Raw genomic sequence first — 13,110 nt, 5'->3', positions numbered from 1 at the left:
CCAGTTTTATTAAAAATTTCCAGTATCTGCCATTGTTTGATTTTTGTTTAGGAACTTTAGTTAAGTAGAGGCTGGGCTAGATGAGATTGGAAGGAAGCAAATCCCTTTTTACCTTCACCATAACATTCTATAATGTGTTATCTACTATAATGTGCTTTGGTATGAGCTGAGGTTATGAATGATGTGTATAAATGCAGGTTTCTTTTGCTCCAATGAGGTGACCCATAAACCAGCTAGTACTGTGCCCCCTTCCAGTTCTGCATCCATCCCTGATGAGCTCAATTACTTCTACACTCGCTTTGATCAAGAGAACAAGGAGGTCACACTCAAAGTAGATCTCCCATCTGGTGAGCTGCCTCTCTCACTTTTCACCTCCGATGTTTGCGCCACCCTGAGCAGGGTGAATGTACGGAAGGCAGCTGGTCCGGATGGAATACCTGGCCGTGTGCTCAGAGTCTGTGCAGAGCAGTTGGCTGGGGTCTTCACGGACATTTTCAATCTGTCCCAGGCCCAGGCAGTTGTCCCCACAAGCTTCAAGATCTCCACCATCGTGCCAATGCCAAATCATTCCACTTCCGCGGGCCTGAATGACTTCCGCCCAGTTGCACTCACCCCCATCATTGCAAGGTGCTTTGAGAGACTGGTTCCATCACATCTGAAATCCTGTCTGCCCACTACCCTGGACCCCCATCAATTTGCCTATTGCACCAGCAGGCCAACAGAGGACGCCATCTTTTCACTCTGCCCTGACCCCCTGGACAGCCCCAACTCTTACGTCAGAATGCTGTTCATTGACTTTAGTTCGGCATTAAATACTGTGACCTCCTCCAAGCTGATCGCCAAACTTCGCCAGCTTGGTATCAGCTGATCCCTCTGCAATTGGACCTTGGACTTTCTGTGTAACAGACCACAATCTGTTATGTTAGACAACCTCTCCTCCACTGTCACCTTAAACACTGGTGTGCCTCAAGGCTGTATGCTGACCCCCTCTTCTGTACTCCCTTTTCACCTATGACCGTTCTTGTACACGGTTCTAACTCCATAATCAAGTTTGCAGACGACACCACGGTGGGGGCCTGATCAGAGGGAATGATGAGTCGGCCTACAGGGATGAGGTCCAGCACCTGGCCGTGTGGTGTGGTGTGCTGACAACAACCTGGCCCTTTACACCCAGAAGACCAAGGAGATCATTGTGGACTTCAGGCATGCTAGGAGCCGCACTGACATTGCCATCTACATCAATAGAGCTGTAGTGGAGCGTGTATCAGCTTCAACTTCCTTGGTGTCCACATTTTCGAGGATCTCACCTGGTCCCTGAAGTCCTCCATCCTGATCAAAAAGGTGCAACAGTGACTTTATTTCCTGCGGAGCATCAAGAAAGCTCACCTCTGTCCCAGGATTCTGACAAATTTTACTGCTGTACCATTAAGTAACTGCATATCAGACCGCAGAGCACTCCAGTGTGTGGTGAAAATTGCCCAGCAGATTGTCGGTACCCAATTGCCCACCATTGAGAACATCTACCATAAATGCTGCCTGGGCAGGGTGAAAAGCATTATCAAGGATGCATCTCACCCTAACCATGGACTTTTTACTCCCATCTAGTAGGCACTACAGGAGCCTCCACTCCCGCACCAGTAGGCACAGGAAGAGCTTCTTCCCTGAGGCTGTGATCCTGCTGAACCTCACATCACAGCGCTAAGCAGTATTGCACCCATATTGTACTGTCTCAGTACTTTTATATTTGTGTGCTATAGCACTTTTTATTCACAGTTATTTTTGTAAATAACACTATTCTTTGCATTTCTGGTTAGATGCTAACTGCATTTCATTGGCTTTGTATCTGCACTCGGCACAATGACAATAAAGTTGAACCTAATCTAATCTAATCTGCATTAAAGCCAGATAAATACAAGTTATGGCTGTTTAAATTGAGCCTTTCTTCTTGGAGTGTAGTAGTTAAGGGTGGTGGATGACATGACTGCAGCCTGTAAAGAATTTTAGCATTTTGAGGAAACCAGAAATGCCAAAATCAAGGCAAAGACCAACTTCTATGAAGATCAAAATTTAATTGGAGCACAAGCGTTCTATTTATTCTTGTGAAGAATGGTTAAATTCAAGTTTTCATTTTCGTTTTGTGTGCTGTCTGAGTTAGATTACAAATAAGATTAATGACTGGGCAGTCCTGTTGTCATTATGATTGATTTACCTGCTGAACAAATGATGAACATTATACTTAATTTTGGCATAATATTTTGGCTTCCTGAGCAAATGAAAACTTTTTTCTGAATAGGTTTTTCAGTGTTTCTTTTATCCATTGTAATCAGTTAAAGTGATAAAACCTGTAGCCCTGACTCTGTTTTTGGTACATTCCTGATAGGTCAAGAGTTCATCTTGATCAAAGTTCAATGTAAATTTTTTTAATTCAAAGTATGTGTATGTTCCCTGAAATTAATTTCCTATTGGGTATTCAGAGTAGATACAAAAAAACACAACAGAATCAATGAAAAACTACACACGACAAAGACAGAGAAACAACCAATGTTCAAAAGAAGACAAACTGTACAAATACAAAAGAAAGGTAATATTGAGAACATGTGGTAGGATCCTTGAAAGTGAGGCTGTGGACTCAGTTCAGTTGAGATAAGTGAAGTTATCCACCCTGGTTCAGGAGCCTGATGGTTGAAGAGTGATAAATGTTCCTGAATCTGGGAAGATAAGATCTGATGTTTCTGTACCTCCTTCCCGATGGCAGCAGCGAGAAGAGATCATGGCCTGGATGGTGGGGGTGATGAATGTTGCTTTCTAGGGGGTCCTCCTCTTGTAGTTTTGCTCAATTATAAGGAGATTTTTTCCTTTGAAGGACTGGGCTATATCCAATACTTTTTGTAAGCTTTTCTATTAATTGGCATTGATGTTTCCATACCAGGTTATGATGCAACCAGTCATGTTACTCTGCAACTGTGCATGTATAGAAGTTTGTCAAAGCTTTAGACAATGTGCTGAATCTTTGCAAACTTCTAAGAAAGTAGAGGCACTGCCAAGCCGTCTTTGTAATGACACTTAAGTACTAGTTGTGTGACACATCTACTGAAATGATAACACCTAGTAATTTAAAGTTATTGCCCCTCTCCACCTCCATTCCCTATGAGAGCTGGCTCATGGACCTCCAGCTTCCTCTTCCCGTAGTCAAAATCAGCTATTTTGGTTTTGCTGACGTTGAGCGATGGCTCTTGTGACACTCGACTGCTCTCATAGTGTGTATTTACAGAACAATGCAGCGAGTTAAACAACTTATCAGAAATCATGCAAGAAAGGGTCAACGTTTACAAAGGGGACTGTTTTTGGAGAATTTGCTGCTTTGTGAAGCATTGTACTTCCTCTGCATAAATCTGTCTTTAACCAAAGAGAAGAATTCTAACCTTTGCCCTATTCAGTTGCTCTGCCCTGAGATATTGCTTACAACTGTGCCAACCATTGCAAAGACTGCCTTTGGCTACCATTGTAAAGGAATGAGCAATATGTGAGAGCTGGGCCATTGATCTGGTAAGCAACTTACAGCTTGAAAACCACTCAGAACGTGCATTGTCAAATTGGAGCGGTGATATATGAGTGATGTCGGTTGTTACTAGAGGACGTATTTCTACATCTGTCTAAGGGCTGACTAAGTTGAAAGTTTCCTGCTGACTATATTCCTGTTGAGGATCAACAAGAATCACTGGGCTAGTTAACCATGAGAAGAGGGTGTGCTGTTTAGTTCGGAGCCCTCTTGTGACATGACCAGCCAGGTTGAAACCAGAAGGAATATAGTTCCATTGTCACTTCTGAGTTGACGGCCTGATACATTGGATCCTATTATACTGTATACATAAACATAGAATCTTCTTTTTCATTAGATATATAACCAAACGCAACCTTGCAGTTGATAAAGAACTTGATGTCATTTAGTTCTGTGTCTAGCTAGTTGGTTATCATCTCTGACATCTCAATCATTACAACAGCAGCACTGAGTTCAATCCTTGGTAGGGTGAGATCTGTCTTGGGAGCAACCTTTGTCTTGTCCAGGATGAATCCAACTTCACTATATCCATCAGCGCCTTTGACCTTAAGGTATGCAACACAGCAATAGATTTAGTTGACACATCACAGAAGATGTGTCTTTCTTTTGGGCTGTAGATAGTGCTAGGTTGTGTTAAAATCCTGAAGGGAAGAGCACCACTACTGCCACTGCTCATGTTTCTCCTTTGGGATTGGGAAAGTCCATTCACAAGTGTCCAAGGTCAACACTCTTAACATGAAGCATCCTTGGATACTGACTGAAGCAGCAAAATCAAGAGGGTCAATAGACTGTTGGTAGTGGATAGCCTGCCACAATGCATAAATGGTCTTTTGGTAGCAGTGACCTGGAAAGTAATGAGATCTCACCCAAGGCCCATACTGCGCTGCAAAGGAGGGAAGTCCTGTCCAAAATCAAGATTCTGTAGATCTTTGGCCAGATCTTCAAATGGGAAACATTACTTGACTTCAGCACTGTTTGCTGCAATCTTACGCAGTCTGAGATTAGACTGCACCAGAATTTCTTACACTGTTTTCAGCACACTGAGTGCTTCTTTTGCACTAGAAAATGATTTAAAATGATCAACACAGAAGTGCCTCTCTACATACTTCTGTGCTTCTGTCCTGAATTCCTTCTCTTCCTTGGTAGCTGTCAACAGCTGGTGAGGGATAGTTACCAAATACATGAACTCATATGCAGTATTCCAGAATCTCATTGTCCAATTGGTGGTCACAAAACCACAAGAATTTGAGGAGGTCTTGATTGTCCTCTCCCACTAGGAAACTGTGGAACATTTCTTTGATATCTGCCATCACCGTGACGGACTCAGTTCTGAAATGCAGGAGAACCCTGAGCAGACTGTTATTGAGGGCTGGACCCCACAAGAGTCCATTGTTCAGTGATAAGCCTTTGAACTGCAAACTTCATTCAAAGACAGTTTGTATTTGTGCAAGTTTCTAGGGATGGTAAACACTAAAGTTGGACAAATACTAACAAGAGAAATTCTGCAGATGCTAGAAATCTAAGCAACACACACAAAGTACTGGAGGAGCTCAGCAGGCCAGGCAGCATCTATGGAAAAGAGTACAGTCGACATTTCGGGCCAAGACCCTTCATTAGAACTGACAAATACTAGTTTTCTTTGTTGGTGTATGGTGGAGCTCAGTATGATTGTTTTGAAGAATTTCTCTATTAACTCCAGGTAATGATTTTTCATTTTTAGTTTCCTTCTCAATGTGTAACTGATGAGCATGAGTCGATTAAGGGCCTGCTCTGTTGTTTGGTATGAGTTGTCATGGAGAGTGGAAAGGAAGGGGGGCTACTGACTGTTTGACTCATCTTTGCTAACTTCTTTGTACATGATTCAAAGAAAGACCTCCTCTTTGATGGAAGCTGCCTGCTTAAAACTATCTTCTGAGTGACAGAATACCAGCTTCCCTAAATCTGGTTAAGCAGAGGTAAGTATGTCGGGGTTCTTGGTTTGCTTACCTGCAATCTTCTCTACATACAGATTCTGCTCTCACAGGGTCTGAAATGACTTAGTTGCAGTTTCCCAGGACATTAGTCGTAAACCTGCTGATGAACACCATTGAGGCAGACGTCATCCACTATGACCCAACCCAGGTCCAGTTGTTGGCGTAAGGTGCATTGTGTTTATCATTGTCTGTTCATGTGCGTAGTGTGCACGGATGGTGTTAAGTGAGGGAATATTGTAAATTATGGCCTTAAGATGTGAATGATTGCATGCAGCTTCAGGAGTTGGGATTTCATTCCTGTTGCTAGGAATACGGTTGCACTCAATAAGGATTGGCAAGGGTAAGCAAAGGTCCTCTCCCTTTGACTCCATAACGAATCGACTGTCTCTTCTTCAAGCAACCTAAGATGCTTTAGAACATGTCTTTAGAGTGTATGGGTTAGCAGAGCTTTGAATACTGAATATATCGAAGAATGTTGATTTTGCCAAAAACAAATAGCGCTGATCATCGTATATCACATATGCTTTTGTTTTTTGCTCAGGATGTCCTTTCAGGTAGATGTTGGCTAGACGTATCTTAGAGCAGGATTTGCCTTGGAAGCCTTTGTGCATGAGGAAGTAGCTGCATCTGATGGATGCTCAGCTGCCTCCCCACTATGCTCTGTTGCAGGTTTACTGGAACCAGTACCAGCCCAAGGTGCTGGTCCTCAATGAAATGCTGATATGTGCTGGTTACTGTTACATTTTGTGCATTGTTGATAGCTTTATACTCTTTTGCCTAGTGTGCTGTTGAAGCACAATACTTGAAACATATTGAGTGTTTGTTTAGAAAGCATCCCTGTTCTGCAGTGGGTTTTTTTTTCTCTCTGAATCCTCTGCATTTCCTTAAGGAGTGAGGTTTCTTCCAGACAGAACATTTTCTTTTGGGGTTCAATATAGTTTTCTACTTCATTATTTGCTGACTGATAGGGGTTCTGATTTTATATGCTTTTGCTGGAGACCTTTCTTTGAATGATGTGTTACCATAAGTTGAGAGCAAAAAACTGGGATAATTTCGCATTTCTGTGTGGTGGCAGACAGATTCAACAAAGAATGAAAATGGTGGATGTGGGCATGATGCTTCATTTTATACTTGAACCCTTCAGTTATCTACTGTTCTTGGATATTGTTCATTAGCTTCTTCACTATAGGGTTTATACCTCTTGCTGTATTCAAGAAACTGAGTCCTAGTAGGTAACCTTTTTTTTGTGTGGTTTTCAGTTCCAACAACATATCAACAAATGTCTATAGCTTCTGCAATTCTTTGTGTGAAAGCTTTGGAAAGTTATTGAGTCTGCTGAATAGAGATCCTTCAATTGCCTCTGGAGAGCCATAGTATTTGTCAAGCCTCTACTACAGCATTTGTAAACCTGTAGCTGGATTATTAATGTGAACTGCTCAAACCCTTCTTGCATGTTTCAGTGACTCCCCATCAAGCCACTTACAGAGAAGGTCTAGTTCCTCACTAGGTTTGAGACTTAATCCTTCCATGGCATTGCGAAAGCTTGACTTCCAGCACAGATAACTGTTCAACTGGCTGTTGAACACTTTTATTTCTACTGCAACTAGATTTCAACAAACCAAATACCAAGCCAGAGCTAATGCACCTGCAGCTGCTGAATTAAAGAATTCTGGAGAATGGTTTGGCAAATGTGTGTCCTGCGATGGAAGGAAGTTCAGTTTGTCCATGTCTGTGAAGATAAGACTGGTATCAGTAATAATTTTTGAGTAATGTCTTTTACTGTGGTCAAACTGTGGAAGGGTGGTTTGTGGCTCTTTGCAGCTTTAGACCTTGGCTATCAATACCTGTACTATGTGAACAACATGCTGGCTGAGTGGTGTGGACAGCTTCTTGAACTGATGTATTGTCTTTTTTTATAGCCAAGGTGCATTTGAGCAGATTCCTTGGTAAGACACATTGGCTGTTGTGATGGCAGAGCATGACTGGTGCTGGTCATAGATTCACCACCGTATAGATCAGCTGCTTCTTCGTATATCGTTGCCTCTGCTAAGGCAGCCTCAGCTTTACACTCTTCCTTGAATGCACTTAATGTAGCCTCCACACGTACACTCTCCATACCTATATGTGCTTTCTCTATTTACATCTCAACTTCACAGTTTGTGTTGACTGCTCTCATTCTTGCTGTTTCAGCTCTTGTGTGGGTTTGTGCTGCAGCTATGCTCATTGTGATTGTGTTCAAGAATTGTGAAGATGCAATTGATGAGCAACATTCTGACCTGACTTCCAGTTCCTGGTGACTGATGTTGCTTGACTCAGAAGCCAATATTATGTTTTATGAAGTTCAAGATGCTTCTCCAGAACATGGGCGATGCCCTTGAAGACAAGCAATATCTTTTCACTCTACTGTCTTTGCAGTATGTATCTACACAGCTATGCAGTAAGTTAAACTATTTCCCAAAAATCTCCCCTGATGGAAGCTTTCTTCAGGGTTTTTAATGAGGTCTCTTGTGAAAATATATTGCTGTTTCAAGGACAACTAACGAGTGGATGAAGATGAATGTCTATTACTGTGTGCTTCAAAATGGATCAAAATTTACCTACACAGGAATTGACATAAAAAGCAGCTTACATATTGAAAGTGGTGTACTTTCAAAGTGAACTGCGCCTCTAGAGGCAAGAACAGGCACCATTCAGCTCGATTTTCAATCTCCCTCCTATATGCTGACACTTCATCTTTGAATTGGCCAACAACAATGGTGTTGTCAGCAAACTTGGATATGGCAGTGAAAATGTACTTAGCCTCTCAGTCTCAAATGTAAAGTGAGTAGAGCAGGTGGCTAAGCATGCAATCTTTTGATTCCCCTGTGTTGATGGTGATTGTTGAGGAGATGTTATTGCCAATGCAAACTGTCTAGGGTCTGCAAGTGTGGAAATCAAGAATCCAGTTCAACAAGGAAATAGTTAGGCCTAGGTGTTGGAGCTTAGGGGATGACAATGTTGAATGAGGAACTATAGTCAATGAAGAACATTCTGATGTATGCATCTTCACTGTCCAAGTGTTCCAGGGCTGAATGAAGATTTGACACAGTTCTTCTGCAGACTTTGATGACTTGCTTGCTTCTGTCTCTCCATATAATCCCAAGCAACCTCGATGATACTGAAATCAGGGTTCCGTGGAGGCTATACCATCTGAAAGCATATAAAAATCTTGGGTGCCTAAGACTTTTGCAGAGTACTGTGAGTGATTTTGGATGCTGAGGCAGGTTACCACCTTCTTCTTGGACATCGGTATATGAGGCATGCTTGAAGCAGGTGGGTACCTTAGGCTATTAAAGTGAGATGCTAAAGATGTCAGTAAATGCTCCAGCTCTTGGTTAGGACAGGTAGACTGTCTAGACCAGATGCTTTTTATGGGTTCACCCTTCTGAAGAATGTTCTGATATAGGCCTCAGAAACTGAAATCACAGGGTCATCAGGGGTTGAATTTAAATTTATTTAAATTGTACATCCATCCCACAACGCGAGGAAGTAAAAATCTTTGTGTTTTGACTCCATCACAACGTACAGACATGAATTTATAAATCTAATGGCTTGTAGAAAGAAGCTGTCCCATAGTCTGTTGGTCCTGGTTTTAATGCTGCAGTACCATTTGCCAAATGGAAGTAGCTGAAGCAGTTTATGGTTGAGGTGACTGGTGTCCTTGATGATCTTCCAGTCCTTCTTTATGCACCTGTTGCTGAACTGTCCTCAATGGAGGGAAGTTCGCATCTACAGATCCGCTGGGCTGTCCGTACCATTGTCTGCAGTGCCCAGTGATCAAGGTTGGTCTGTACCAGGTGGTGATGAGTCAGGATGCTCTCAATGGTGCCCCTGTAGAAGGTGTTGGGGATTTGGGTGCTTGTGCTGAACTTCGTCAGCGCCTAAGGTGGAAGAGATGCTGTAGTGCTCTTTTGCCACACAATCAGTGTGTACAGTCCAGGTGAGATCTTCAGTGATGTGTTTATGGAGGAACTTGAAACTACTCACCCTCTCAGCTGCAGTTCTGTTGATGTTGATCAGGGCAAGCCTGTCTCCATTCCTCTGGTAATTTACAATCAGTTCTTTTGTCTTTTGGACATTAAGGGAGATGTTGTTATCTTGGCACAACTATGTCAGGGAGTCAGTCCTCCAGGCTGTCTCGTCACTGCTAGAAATAAGGCCAATCAATGTCGTGTCATCTGTGAATTTGATCAGCAGATTGCAGCTGTGTATGGCAGTGCAGTCATGTGTGTAAAGGAAGTAGAGGAAAGGACTCAGGACACAACCCTGGGGGGCACCTGTGTTGAGGATCAGAGGGGCAGAGATGAGGGAACCCATCCTTACCACCTGTTGGCGATCCGATAGGAAGTCCAGGATTCAGCTGCACAGGATGGGTTGTAGGTTTCTCTGAGCTTCCTGCCATGACTGGAGGGAATTATGGTGTTGAATGATGAAATGTAGTCCAGGAACGGCATTCTAATGTATGCATCCCTCTTCTCCAAGTGAGTGAGGATGGTGTGTAGTGCTGTGGCTATACATTTTTGGCAAACTGGTTCCATTGATAGACAAATTGTAGGGGGTCCAGTGTGGGTGGTGGCATGCTGCAGATGTAGCCTTTAACCAGTCTCTCAAAGCATTTGCTTATAATTGAGGTGAGTGTGAGAGAGTGCCAATTGTTCAGGCATGCTAGCTTGGTTTTCTTAGATACGGGGACAATGATGGACGATTTGAAACTCGGTGGGGGGGGGGGGTGCGGGGAGAGGACACTACACAATGGGAGAGGGAGAGATTAAAAATGTCTGTAAACACACCAGGCAGCTGTTCTGCACACGCTTTGAGGACCTGCCCTGGGATGCCATCCGGCCCTGCTGCCTTGTGGCTGTTGACACATCGGAATGTTCTATGTACCTCAGCTTTGGAGATGGCCAAGGAGCAGGTCTCATCAGTGATTCTCCTTGGGGTTCAGTCTTACCAACTCAAATCGAACGTAAAAAAACATTTAGGTTGTCCAGGAGCGAAATGGCAATGTTGGCTGTACTGTTGTGTTTCCTCTTGAAGTACGTGATGGTGTGCGGTCTTTGCTTTATGCTACATGTGTCCTTGTTGCAGAGTTGTGTCTGGATTTTGTCCCTGTGTTGCCATTGTTACGTACCCCGTAACTGGGTGTCTTACCAGCAAAGATAGAATTGTCCATTGGAGTCTGGTGATACTATTTTCAACAATATTTATTAGCAAAAATATACAAAATAATATCAATGCGAATATACAGAGAATATACGTTGGCAATACTAAACCTAAAAGTGCGGGTATAATAATAATCATTACAAGCTCTATCGTTGTCTAGGGGATAATGAATTGTCAGATGGAAATATAAAGTTCAGTTCATGCAGGCTGCGGTAGTTGTTTGTCGATGTGTTGCAATTGTTGGAGACAGAGAGTGAAAACGTGTGAACAGCAACAGCTATTATCTTGCCAACCTTCCTTTACGATTTTGATCCGTCAATGCGTTGTTGTTGTGGCCATTCACGTACGACCCCTCCGTCCTTTAGCTAGACCGTTCTTCTGTGGTGGACTCGTAACCCGGGCAGGGATGGACACACACACAAGCCCCCACTGGTCTCGCTACAAAACACTGTGAGTTAAAATTTACTGATACTTCGTTTGGTCTCCGATCTCCCATCCTGTCTCGTGGGGGTTCTGATGCTCACTAGCATTTCTCCTGGTGCGTCTGAGGGGTGTTACCCCAGACCTCACTTTTATCCCCACTCACGGGGTCTCAGGTGTCAATCAGGTTGGGATGATGTAACCCATCAAACCAGCCCACTTGGGTTGCCCCCCTGAGGGGTTTCAATGAATAGAACAGTTCCAAGTAAACAATCCTTCCCCAAAAGACAATAGCAGTAATCAGTGGTTCCGCTCCTCTTTTGTTAGCTGTGTCTCTTTCTCATTAACTTTCATGAGCTGTTATCAATAACAACTGCCCTGGCAGCTTTCCTTTGTCGCTCTTACTTCCTTGATAACAGCATCGAAATAGTAGCAATTTGCGATTCTCCAAAGGGGGGGGGGGGAACATGGGCGACTCTGCACCCTTCTGCCCATCAGAGTTGTTCATCCTTCGTAACACCATTTTGCTCCCTTGATGGTTCTACATAAATCACAGTGGCATCTCTTGAGCTCCTGTTGGTTTCTGGAGGTGAAGGCTTTATCCCTTGCGCTGAGAGCAACATGCACTAAACTACTTATCCAAGGCTTCTGGTTTGGGTAGACCCGGACTGACTTTTGGGGAACATTGTTTTCAATGAACTTCGAAATGAAGCTTGTGACCACTTATGTGTATTCAGAGATGTTGGCTCAAAATATCTCCCAGGTGACACTATTAAAGCAGTCTTGTATCAGTAACTCTGATAGGTTGGACCAGCAGTGGATGGTTTTCACTATGGTTGCTTCTTGTTTCAATTTCTGCCTGTAGGCAGGTTTTTCCTGTGGGAGTTTGTGATGGTGCCATCATGTTCTGTTGGTCAAAGCAAGCATAAAATACATTTAGCTCATCTGGGAGTGAAACCCTGCTGTCACATATGTTGCTTGGTGATAGCATTTAACTCCTTCCAGAGCAGTTGAACGTCCTTCTATGATTCAAGTTCAATCCAGAATTGCCACTTCAGATGTCATACCTGATCCTGTTGTAATTTCCTTAGTCATCAGACCAGATCTGAACATCATCGATCTAGCCCTCAGCAGACTGTGGATCTCTTGGTTCATCCAGTGCTTCTGGTTGGGGGCAATTCTGAATGATGTTGTGGGGCACACTCATCTATGTCTTTTTTAAGTCTGTGGCAATCACATAAAGAAGACTTTGAAACTCCATTAATGAGATAAAATCTGTCTTTCTACCCTCCTACTCTACAAATTAAATATGCTTGTTTTCCAACTTACTTTTGACTAAAGGTCAATGATCTTAAATACTAACTCCATTTTTCACTCAACTGACACCTCCATTTCCTGAATTTTTTGCTTCTTCTTTTATCGTTGACCCTTCACTTACTGGATTGTATACTGTTTCGTAGACTTTAAAGTTAAGAACTCATTGAGTGTTTTCTAAGCATTAGCATTTGTTCTTGCCAATTTAGTTTTGATTAGCAAATTTCATCTTTTAAGCTGAATAATGATAATAGCAGAAAACAGCTTTTGAACAAAAATGTCAATTTTTTTTAGACCATGGATATGAGATGATATTTCAATAAAAGAGGAGTTGCATCCAGTAATCTTTCTAGAGCTCACCACATTAGTGTAACCATTGCAGACCATATGCTGTATATGATGCCCCGGGGTATTTATAATTTAATTATGAAATATTTTTATTAATCCTCATGAGTTTTAAATGGTACTGTTGTTAGGGTCTGATGGAGTGGCACAAGCTCTAAAGTTTCAAGATACATTATCTCTGTCTTTAACTGTGCCCCAGCTGCAGTATTTCTCTGGATCTATCTGAGTTGGCTGCTTTTCAAAGTCTACTGTATGTAACAGATGGTCCCATGTGAATTCTGCAAATTAAACTTTGCA

Source organism: Hypanus sabinus, chromosome 1 (assembly GCF_030144855.1).
Source record: "Hypanus sabinus isolate sHypSab1 chromosome 1, sHypSab1.hap1, whole genome shotgun sequence".
Taxonomy (NCBI): domain Eukaryota; kingdom Metazoa; phylum Chordata; class Chondrichthyes; order Myliobatiformes; family Dasyatidae; genus Hypanus; species Hypanus sabinus.
The sequence above is the reverse complement of the archived record's forward strand: the minus strand, read 5'-3'. Positions refer to the sequence as shown.